General features: G+C 38.7%; 1 long non-coding RNA gene across 3 annotated transcripts in view; it reads left to right on the top strand.

Annotated features, from left to right (window-relative positions):
- Positions 1-7,846, top strand: part of LOC148123223 (uncharacterized) — a 93,439-nt gene extending 85,593 nt beyond the window's left edge. For all 3 annotated transcript variants that reach the window (XR_015737256.1, XR_015737257.1, XR_015737255.1), the window contains 3 exons: positions 6,774-6,860; positions 7,005-7,059; positions 7,716-7,846. This is a non-coding gene — a long non-coding RNA (uncharacterized LOC148123223). The remainder of the gene's footprint in view (positions 1-6,773; positions 6,861-7,004; positions 7,060-7,715) is intronic.
- Positions 7,847-12,520: the final 4,674 nt, after the last annotated feature.

A 12,520-nucleotide genomic window follows, 5' to 3' on the forward strand; every position in this document is an offset into this window, starting at 1 on the left:
TGGCAAAACTGAATGTAATTGCCTGTTGCCAAAAGGCTAATAATTCAGAGAGAATGTTCTACATGTTTTCTTAAATGATGCATTTTAAGCAAGAGAGTCTTTGTCCTTTTGTACATATTGTATAGTATACCCATTGTAGAGTTTAGACACTTATCAGAATTTTTAAATGTCTAAAATACCTATCATAAAAGAAAAACTACCTTGAAATTCAGTTGTTGAAATGGTAATAAAACAAATTTGTGATGTAATAATATGTGCTTTTGTATGGTCTTGGAATTGAATTTATGACGCCATGCATGATAGAGGCAAACACTCATGCTACAGTCCAGCTCCACTATGGTTCCCCCCACCCCCACCCCAAAACAGGGTTTCTCTTTGTATAGTTTCTGCTGTCCTGGAACTTGCTCTTTAGACCCAGGCTGGCCTCAGACTCACAGAGATCCACTTGCCTCTGCCTCCCGAGTCATGGGATTGAAGGTATGCTCCACCATGGCCTGGCTCTCCAAATATGGCTTTTTATAATTCATAAAACAACAGGATACAGCAGTGAGTCAGTCACAGTGCTACCAAGCTTTAGTCAGAACAGTGCAGGAGGTTGAGACAGGATTCCTTGAGCCAAGGAATTTGGAAGAACAGCATACATAACCTAGGAAGAACTTAGTTTGATAGGCTGTAAAGGATCTTGCTATGTTGTAACAACTATAACATATGAAAGTGCACATTTTTATTGGGGGCAGAATCACAAGTATTACATTGCTGTGTTTTGTTGCTTACATTGGAATTTAAATAAAATACTGTATTTCCACTACTGAAATTTTCTCCCTATCTTTTCTATTTTTGTTTCTATTATATTATCATAGTTTTCAGTTAGTAATCTTCACATCCAGTGCATATTCACTCCTGTCGCTTTTAGATTTCTGCTAGAATTTCATTCTCTAGTTTATTTATCCTGTTCCCTTTTTAGAATCCAGTGTCACTATTTAAGGCTTCCTGGTAGGTTTTGTGCACTTCTCTTGATTCTGGTGGAAGATAACAGTCTTTCTAAGATGAAAGAAGCAGTGGTTTAGATCTTGCTTTCTGATTGTTTTTCTGAGACAAGGTTTTTCTGTGTAGTCCTGACTGTCCTGGAACACGTTCTGTAGACCAGGCTGACCTTGAACTCAGTATCCTCCTGCCTCGCCTCCAGAGTGCTGTGATTAAAAGGGTGTGCCATCTTTGCTCAACCTTACTTTCTGTTTTAAGTTCACTTCATCACTTTGTTTCATTTGCTGCTTTTCTTCTTTTGGATCATTGCCTTACAGTTTTTATCAATTTTTTTTTTTACTGTTGTGAATAGGAATTGACAGATATATAAACATGAAAAAAAATAGGAATGGTGTTGTTGACTGAGGGGGAAGCCTACATGGGTCTCATTCATCTCTGAGTACCTAGAGACATATTCTTGTTAGTACTCATTCATGGGTTATGAACCTCAAGGATAATTCTGTAATGAACTGTTGCCATGAAAAATAAAATAGGTACCTGAGACTCGATTTATTATGTTATGTGCTACTCAGAATCTTTGTGATCAGACCATAGTCAGTTTGACTTACAGAAGTCAGAAGGTTGCTTGCTGGTTGTTGGGTCAGGACAAGTTGGTTGAGTATTTGATGGCTCTTATTAAAGGAAAAGAAAAAGTCTGATAATGGGTCTTTCCCAAAGTGTTGTACTTGAATTGTTCACTGACATATTTGTATTTTAGATCTGTAAATACACATAAGAGAGTCTGTTGTGTTTTGTTAAGTGCAAGGATGCTAGGGTTGACCTAGGTTTGAAACGAGTCTGTCTCACAGAGGTTGAACTCAAATTGTCTTTAGGTTACACACTTATAATGTGGAAGCAGTGATATTTACAGGATATATATATAAGGACTAAAGGACACACGCTCTTGGTAAAACAATGAGCAAAAGTGGTCTGGGCTTGTAGAAATGAAGGAGGTTAGACTTGTATCTGATTTATTATTTGCTGTATAATAATAAAATAATCTAAGCTTAATTTAGTTTATGTTTGTCTCCTAATCAAAAACTGCAGTTGTGGAGTTGGAAATGTAGCTTAGTGATACAGCATACACTTAGCATGTGGTGGTCCTGGGTTTAGTCCCTAACACTTGAGGGAAAAGAAAGAAAATAAAAAGTTAGTAAACAGTTCAGGCTCTTCAGAGACTCTTGATTCCTTCTGAACATCAGTTTGTTAGTAGCTGCTGGTGTTTTGACCATAATGTCAGACATCTGGAGCACAAAAATGGGGTTATGACAGAGATACTGACATAAATAAACTCTTTTCAGGAGATAATGATCTCTCATTTCTTCATCCTCCCTTCTCCCTTCCCTCTCCCTTCTCTTCTTAGACACATCTCACTATGTAGCCCTGGCTGGTTTGGAACTCACTTTGTACTCATCAGATCTGCATGCCTCTGCCTCTCAGGTGCTGGAACTAGAGATGTGCAACACTGCATCTGCTCAGTCCCGTGTCTCATTTACCAAACTTGGGCATTGTCATGTAAAAGGGCCAAATGTGTCCAGATGATAAAATTCATTTCCTGGACCTTCTTATCAGCAGGGGAAATAGGCAGTATGATCTGTATTGTTGGTAGCCATGTATCCAGGAAAACATCATGGGTTCTAATAGTAAAGATTTTTTAGGGGAGATCAAATACTGGTTAATGCCATCAGTACTTTCTTCCATAATATTATCTATTGTTAATATTATTATTGGTAATAGTAAGACTAAGTGACCTATGGACTGTTATTGCATAATTATGTTCATTACATATTGTTTTTTTTTCCTGCATTATTGGACAGTGAGCCTAGGACTTCACATGTGTCAGACATTGCTATAGCACTGAACTGTATACACTTCTCCTTTCTTTTACAATTAAATTTTGGGACAGGGTCTCACTAAATTGTCTATGTTAGTCTCAAACTTACTTTGTAGCCCAAGCAAGGTTTGAACTTATTGGTTCTCTTGCCTTAACTTCCCCAAGTAACAGGGATTATAGACCTGTGCTACAGCAACTACTTAACGTAAGGAGTTTCAGAAATATTTGTAAAATTAGTCATAAATGTGTCAGTTATTTTACAAACCTAAGTCATTTGGAGTGGACTTAGTTCTATAACATAAAATCTAGTAACACTGATGTTTTAAATTTAGTTAAGAAATTTAAATGTATGCAAGGTATTGGTGGAAGTTTCTGTCTGCCCAGTCCTGAAATCACACAGAAACTATATTATTTAAATCATTGCTTGGCTAATATTTTAAGTGCATTGCTAGCTAGCTCTTCTGCCTTTGGCTAACCCATTTCTCTGTGTATCACCACGTGACTCTGGCTTACTGACAAGGTTCTATCACATCTGTCTCTGGCAGCGGCTACATGGCATCCTGCAACTCTGCCTTTCTCCCAGCAGGTTAGTTTTCCGTGCCTACCTCTGTTCTGCCCTATCACAGGCAAAAGCAACATGTAGAAGGACTTCCCACACTGTAACATGAGGGAGCCTGCTTGTTAGGGTATCTGTCCCACCCAGTACCCCATAGCCGGCAAGCCCCAAAGAAAATCACACAGAGATCTCCATAAGTTATAAAACTGATTGACCCATTAGCTCAGGCTTCTTATTAGCTCTTGTAACTTATATTAACCCATTAATCTTATCTATGTTAGCCACGTGGCTCAGTACCTTTTCCAGCGGGGCACATTACATCTTGCTTCTTGGTGGTCTGGGCAGGAATGGGAGGAATGGGCTTCCTTCTTCTGAGAATTCTCTTATTCTCTTTGCTCCACCTCTACTTCCTGTCTGGTTTTCCTGCCTATACTTCCTGCCTGGCCAATCAGCATTTATTTAAAACATGATTGATAGAATACAGACAATAATCCTGTACCACCACATCATTTCCCCTTTTCTATTTAAATAAAAAGGAAGGTTTTTAATTTAACATAGTAAAATTACTTAAAACAAAACAGGTATCAAGCAAGAATTATAGCTACAATACTTACATCTACTTTATCATAACTAAAGAAAACTATATCTGTTCTTCAACTCCATCGAAGACTCCAGAAGGATATAATATTACTAAGTTAACAGGAAGTGCATTGTAAGCTACTTTCAAATCTCTAGAAATGACAAAGACATCTCTCTGTGTGGACAGTCACCCACAGATCTTCTGTATCATTTGAGCATCCATCTTCAGCCCATACTACTGGCCTATAGTATCCAGCAGACTATTCCATGAAGCAGGAAATTTCAAAGACAGTTCTGCCTATATTGTCTATCAGTCACTTTTTTATGTGTCCTGCAGAATGTTTGGCAGACTCTTTCATGAAGCAGGGATCCTGAAGGACTGTCTCACCTTCTTTAGGCAGTTATAGCAGTCATTTTTCTGAGTATCTTGCAAGTCCATTCAAACAGTTAAGGAAAGAACAATTTATTGCCCAAATGGCTAACGAGCTCCACGAGGAGCCTCTTCGATGCACATCATCCTCTTGAAGTAGCTTGGTGCTTGCAGGAGCAGATGTATTTCACTGCCATGAAAAATCCTAAGTTCTTAAAACATTTTAAATGTCATATTCTGTAGGACTTTGAAAGGTTTGAAGAATGACTATCCATCTGAAATGTATCTCTGTACATCTAGAAAATCTAACTAACATAACTACAAGCTTGACTATTACAGATGCTTATCTTTTAACCTATATTTTTAAATTATATGTTACATTTTTAATGAGCTGCACAAACATGAGACCTTTATCAAAATCAGAAATATATAGTATATAGTATAACAACATTGACCTTAAATTTATATTAATAAACCAAGTTCCATACCAATGAAAATCTCTATAGCATATCCTCCTTTAAATGTAAACAAATATTTATAAACAATATTTAGGAATTTGGGCATAGTTCTCTCCAAACTGCTTCCTGCTTTTTGTTGGGCAAAGTATTTTGGGGGGTGTTAATGGCATCCTTTCAGGGAGGTCTTGGTCCATCAGACCACATTAGTCTAGAAGAAATCCATAGGTTCTCATCCTCTGTGGAAGCAAGTAGAACCTCTTTTCCAAAGCATTATATCCTTAGATCCATATTTTGAAATCAAGATACCTTTAAAGTATGTATGTTGGTTTATCTTAGCAGCCTGTACAATGAAATGTCACTCTGTACTTAGCTCCTTCACAGTCAGAAAATTTAAAGAAAACACAATAGTATATATAATCCAGATTTTTGTGTATATTTCATCATTATGTGGCTTATTTTTCTTACTCTATTTTTTCTACGAGTTTACTTTGTCTCTTTAAAGACTTCATTTTATTTTTTAAAACGATTTACTTTTTTTATAACTGTCTATATTCTTTTTCTTCTCTGTCCCAAACCTATGTACATTTTTCTAGCACTGTGACCCATTTACAGGTCTTTTTTTATATCTGAATCTGTCTTTATTGCATATCTGTAATTATTTTCTGACCAGAAGCCCCTTCCCCCCTTTTTTAAATGCTAAGTGGGCATAGCTAGAGCCAATGCTTAACCTTTTGATTCAACCCAGTCCAACATGGTGGAGGTCCATTCACTGCCTCTGAGACTGCCGGGTGGGAGCCACACTCACCACTTCAACTCTGGTAGCCTGTTGGCCCATGCTTCCACCAAGTAACTTACAGCACACTAGCAGCCCACAAACCCCATTCAAGTGCTCAGCCTCCTAAAAGAGCCAGAGTTCATGCTGGCAGCATGAACAAACCAGGAAGCTGCCATTTCAAAACCACACTTTTTTTTTCTGCTACCACTGAATCAGGAAGACCTCTTTTAAAGAAGCTGCGAAGAATTTCTTCCCAAACTTTCTTGTGTTTTAAGTAGATTTAGTTGGCCACATTGGCCTCAATTTGTTGGTGGAGACCATTTGTTTGTTCCCAACTGCCCAGACAATGAAATAATCACTTAGAAGCTATATTATTTAAATCACTGCTTCTCCAATCACTTAAGCGTATTGATAGCTAGCTTTTATATCTTTAGTTTACCAGTTTCTATTATTTTATATTTTACCATGAGGCTTTTGGCCTACCTGTAAGGTTCTGGCTGACGTCTTGCGTCTTTCTCCTCTGGCAGCTCCATGGCATCTCCCTGACTCCGCCTACTCTCTCTCTATACCTCTTTCAATTTGGCTTTACTCTATTAAGCCATTGACCAAAAGCAGCTTCTTTATTAGCCAATAAAAGCAACACAGAAGGACTTCTCACATCAGCAATGGGCTAAGACCCTTAGTGTGTCCTATTTTACTTTCTGTACACTGACTACAATTTAATTTTGGGTTGTATCTTTTTTATCTGTACACTGCCTACAATTTAATTTTGGGTTGTATCTTTTTTTTTTTCTGTACACTGCCTACAATTTAATCTTGGGTTGTATCTAAGCATTTTGTCTGCTCTCCAGGATGGAAAAGGAAAGAAAGAAACCCCTTTCCGTTTATAAAGAAATAGCTCTTTTATAGTCTTTGTCTTCTGTTTTTTTGAGCAAAACCTTATTTTACATGGTGTCTTTTAGCTGCAAAGAAGGTGAAGTTGAACTTCAGACTAGTAGTGAACAAAATAAGGCTTAGATACAAGTAACATTTACAGTGTTTATCAAATATATCTGTTAATAATTTTGTTAATTTATTTAAAAGAAAAAGTTACCCATAGGCTTACTAAATTCTTTGTTATTACAAATATATAAAACCTTTAGATTTCATTTCATCTTTTACTGTTTTTAATGTTTCAGAGGAATGCTTTGCAAGCTATTTCTTGAATAGTTCTCAAGCGGGTTTTGTCTGATTGTGATTCATGGGAGGAAGGAGATCCTGAGGAAGTGAGTACTAACTCTGAAATGCCTGACACAAGTGGTACATATCCTTCTTACTAGCAGTTCTGACCAGCGTCAGGTGGAAACCAGTTCCGTACTGGAGAACTATTTTGATTGCTCAATTCAGATCATTCATCTTTACCCAAACAGAGGAAGTCCATGCGGTGGGAAAGCCAGTTCATAGCTCTGCAGATTAAGATGCTCAGTAAGTATTCAATAAAGATTTCCCTCAGTTCATTTTTGCTTTTTTATTCTCAGTTTCTTTTGAGATGCAGTCTGCTGTATTAAAAATATTGACTGTTTAGTTTAAGTAATGTATATTTATATTTTTGACTTCCAAATGATTAGTATGGAATTGATTTATTTATATTTTTATTTTATCAATTTTTACATTTTTACTGTCTATTCTTTTTTGGAGGTATAATCCAATAAAGTGTGTCTGTTAAAAAGAAAGTTATGACTAAAATTGCCAGGAAGAAGAATTTTTTGAAGATATTATTTATATCCTTTTACTTATGATAAAAATTAACTAAATAAATGCCTCTCTAACATTTCTATTCTCTAGAACAGAAAATCTAGTTGTCACAGAGAACCCCTGTGTCCTTGTTTTTTTCTTCTCTTTGTGTTGGTTGTTTTGTGTCTCTGTGCAACTATATCTGGTCTCTGTACTTTACAAACTCCCTAATCAGTTTATATGATGTTTTTTCTTCAAAATGAAGGTCATTTATTTTTTGTTTTGGTTACAGTGTATTAGTATAGTATATTCTTTGCATCAATTGTTTCAGTCAATAGGTGAATCTATCTATCTATCTATCTATCTATCTATCTATCTTTCTCACTATCTATCTATTTTTGATACAGGATCCTAGACTGGCCTCAAACTTCAGATCTTCCTCCCTCACCCAAATGCTGAGATTACAGGCATGTAACACCATTCCAGATCCTTAATACTTTTGTATTATTTCATAGTTTAATATTTATTTTTACAATAAATTTGTAAAAGTAAAACATATGGAGTATTGTGGTATATACTGTTAGTTCCAGCCACTTCAGAGACTGGAGGATTGATTTCACTAAAACCTGAGACCATCTTGGGCAGCATAAGGGTAATAAACAAAAAGTTGGGCGTGGTAGCTTACAACCTGTATCTTAGCTTAGGAGACTGAGACAGGAAGACTGTCATGAGTTGCTAGACCATTCCTCAAAAATAAACAAACTGATAGGGCTGAAGAGATGACATTAGAGAACTGGATTTGATTGCTAGCACCCACAAAGTTGGCTGGAAACCATCTGCAATTCTGGAGATCCAACATTCTCTGGTGTTTGTGGGCATAGGCATGTATTTAGGGTAGACACACACAGATAGGCAAAAACTCACATATTAAAAATAAAACAAACAAAAAACCAAACGAAACAACCCAAACAGACAGACAAATGTTGAATCTAGTAGCACAAAACTACACCATGACCGGGTGGGATTTATTCTAGGAATTCATAGATGTAGTTTATTTTTCCGACAGCACTTTGGGTTGAATTCAGCACTTCACTCATGCACTAGGAAAGTACTTAATCATGGAGATCATGATTATGTTAGGAAAGTAATCATATGAATTATTTAAGAAAACAGTTTCAATCAAGGTCCTAGATGTCTGAAAGTCACTAGATAAATTTTAACAATCAATAATACAGTAAGAAAAAAAATGGGTTCTTTTCAAACTTGTAAAATGTGAGTCATCACAGTAGCTTTTATTACTGGGAAAATGCACAACATCTACCAGTCACCCTGCAACAAGGGCACATATAAAGGCCTGACTAGCTCCTTGCGGAGAAAGGTCATTTATCTCTGCCATGATGGTGGTTCCTCTATCCTGTTGTTTCCCAAGTACAGAGTCCAAGGCATTCTAGCAGCAGTTGTAATGGGCAGGTCAAAGTACCCTCGCTCTATCTCTAGATGAGATAAGCCCACTCTGGAAACAGAATTGTGGTTGGAGGTTTCTGTGTCCTGTTTCTAAATAACCACTTGGAGAAGTCATATCAATTGCAAACTCTTTGGCCTGTTGCTCAGGCTTATTACTAACTAGTTCCACCTCTCAAATTTCTATTTATCTATGCATTGCCATATAGCTCGTGGCTTTACCTGTGGTCTAGGACATCTTGCTGCTTTGGCAGCTCAGTGGCATCTCCCACACCCCATCCTTCTTCCTTCTATTTTCAGTTTGGCTTTCCTGTGTAGCATTATTCGGTCTTACTATAGGACAAAGCAGCTTCTTTATTAATCAATGGGAATAAAACATACTCACAGCATACAGGAACGTTGTCCCACAGCACATGACCTCTAAGTAAATTTTGGGGAAGAAAGCACCAAATTCTTAATTGCTGAAATCTATGCCAAACCAAGACTGGCTCTTGGTTCTACTCTTGGATTCCACTGACAGGCATCCTTTCACCGGGATACAGTGCCATAGAAAAATCTCTGATTTCACAAATGGATGCATACTACAGGATAGTGTTCTGTCCTTTCAGAGTTCTTGGGGCTGGCATTTTGGTTGCACCTTTAGAATCTGTTTCAGCATTCTAGAAGGCCGGTACAGCCAGTAGATGTCATTGTCATGGGTTCATTTCTATTTCTTTAGCTGTGCATGTGGAACTCTGTGCTTGTAGATCAAGCACTCCTTAAGCCCAGACAAATAGAGCTGACAGTTTACTGCCACAGAAGGCCACATCCATCTGAGTGTCTCCCTGCCATGCTCCTTTACTCTTTACTTTTGACAAGGTCTCATGATCCACTACTCTCAATTGCTCAAAGGACAGATTACAGGTATGTACTACCGTCCACCTTCTTTCTTTCCTAACTAAGTTTTGCATTTCAGCAGTTGGAGATAATTTTTCTTGACTAGCAAATAAGAGGAGTTGAGTTTGGTCTCCACAGCACATAATTCAGACAAGGAGACAAATTTTAATCTCATGTTTTGGAAACAGAAAGCAGAGGGTCAGAAGTTCAAGGTCACCTTCAACTACACATGGGAGTTTGAGACCAGCCTGAGCTAGAGACATTGCCTCAAAAATTACTTTTGTAATTAATAAATATTTTATTAATAAATTTTAATTTTTCGGGCTTTTTTTTGAGACACAGGCTTAAAAGACCAGCTTGGTCTTTACCTTGCTATATTGCTCAACTTGGTCTGACCTGAAAATCCTTGCTTCTTGGCATTCTGAATGTGGGTGCAGGAGGTAACATGTGTTGGCCATCATGTCTGTACACACTAGATGGAATAAACACACTGGATAGTCTGTACAAACTGGACAGTCTGTACACACTGGACAGAATGTACACACAGGACCGAATGTACACATTGGACAGTCTGTACACACAGTACAGTCTCTACTCACTGGACACAATGTACACACTGGACAGTCTGTACACACTGGACAGAATGTACATATTGGACAGTCTGTACACACTAGATAGAATGTACATACTGGACAGTCTTTACACACATTGGACACAATACACACACAGGACAGAATGTACACACTGGTCAGAATGTACACAGTGTACAGTCTGTACACACTGGACAGAATGTACACACTGGAGAGTCTGTATAAACTGGACAGTCTGTACACACTGGAATATCTGTAAATGCTGGACTGAATATACATACTGGACAGTATGTACACACTGGACACTCTGTACACACTGGACAGTCTGTACACACTGGACAGAATGTACACACTGGACAATCTGTACAGGCTGGACAGAATATACAAACTTGACAGTTTGTATACTGGACAATCTGTAAACACTGGTCACAGTTTACACACTGGACAGTCTGTACAAGCTGGACAGTCTGTACAACCTTGACAGAATGTACACACTTGACAGTCTGTACAAACTGGACAGTCTGTACACACTGGACTGTCTGTACACACTGGACAGAATGTACACACTGGACAGAATGTACACACTGGGCAGAATGTACACACTGGGCAGAATGTACACACTGGACAGAATGTACACACTGGACAGTCTGTACACACTGGGCAGAATGTACACCCTGGATATTCTGAACAAAATGGACAGTCTGTACACACTAGACAGAATGTACACACTGGACAGAATGTACACACTGGACAGTCTGTACACACTGGACAGTCTGTACTCACTGGAAACAATGTACACACTGGGCAAAACATACACACTGGATGGAATGTACACACTGGACAGTCCGTACACACTGGACAGTTGGTAAACACTGGAGAGAATGCACACAATGGAGAGAATGTACACAGTGGGCAGAATGTACACACTGGACAGTCTGTACACACTGGACAGAGTACACTGGATAGAATGTTGACACTGGACAGTCCACACTGGCCACTCTGTAAACACTGGAGTGTCTGTATACACTGGCCAGAATGTACAAACTGGGCCGAATGTACACACTGGACAGTCTATACACACTAGAGAGACTGTACAACTGGATAGTCTGTAAACACTGGACAGAATGTACACACTGGAGAAAATATAAACAATGGCCAGTTTGTACACACACTGGAGAGAGTGTACAAACTGGACAGAATGTACAGAAGGTACAGTCTGTACACACTGGACAGAATGTATACACAGGACAGTCTCTACAAACTGGACACAATATACACACTGGAAAGAATATACACATTGGACAGAATGTACACACTGGACAGTCTGTACACACTGGACAGTCCACAGTGGACACTCTGTAAACACTGGACAGAATGTACACACTGGACAGAATGTACACACTGGACTGAATGTACACACTGGACAGTCTGTAAACACACTGCACAGAATGTACACACAGGACAGAAAGTACACAGTGTACAGTCTGTACACACACTGCACAGAATGTACACACAGGACAGTCTGTACTCACTGGACACAATTGCTACATCCACGGCTGTCTCGCCAGTGTAGCAGAAATGCTGACTGGATGGGCAAATATTGCCGGAAGGATCAGGATCTGCGCTTCTCGGAGTTGAGTCCTGGGCTGTCCCTTGGCAACCAGTTGTGGTGTAATGCTACCTGAGTTGCCATTTGTACTGACTCGACCTGACTGTACTTGGTGCTATATGTCTGTCTTTTCCTTTGTCTGTGTGTTCTTTGTGATCCTTGCATATTGCTAACAGATCAGACTATTCCAGGCAGTTGCGGATACAAACAAGACTGCTGAGGACATTTTTGAGTTTTGCACCCCTATTCATTAAAGCCTTTAAAGAAATAGCCAGTTCTGGAAATAGGGAAGTCATCGTTAAAATAATTCCTTAATGATGTGGAGCAAAAGGAGTTGCTCTTATCAGGAGAAACCTTAGAAGCCTTCTGTAGGAAAACAGCTACAGCAACACTAGATGTTTGCCTGAGAATTATGTGCGGGAGGCCTATGCAGCCTTCATTATGGCCAGAATAAACCTAGGCTAATTACAACATCTGACCCTGAGAGTCGGGGAGGGAAGAAAGTTGAGATTTATGGTATGAAACCAGATTCAGACAAGTTTGAGATCATGTCTAAAATTTCCTAGCAGAAAGTTTTCCCAGGAAGATAGTGGCCTTCTCCTCTCACACCCCAAGATATTCTGAGCACAAGGTCACTTAGCCCTGCCAGCCGCCTGGTACAGACTGGGCGAAAGTC

Source organism: Myodes glareolus, chromosome 1 (assembly GCF_982192425.1).
Source record: "Myodes glareolus chromosome 1, mMyoGla1.1, whole genome shotgun sequence".
Lineage (NCBI taxonomy): Eukaryota > Metazoa > Chordata > Mammalia > Rodentia > Cricetidae > Myodes > Myodes glareolus.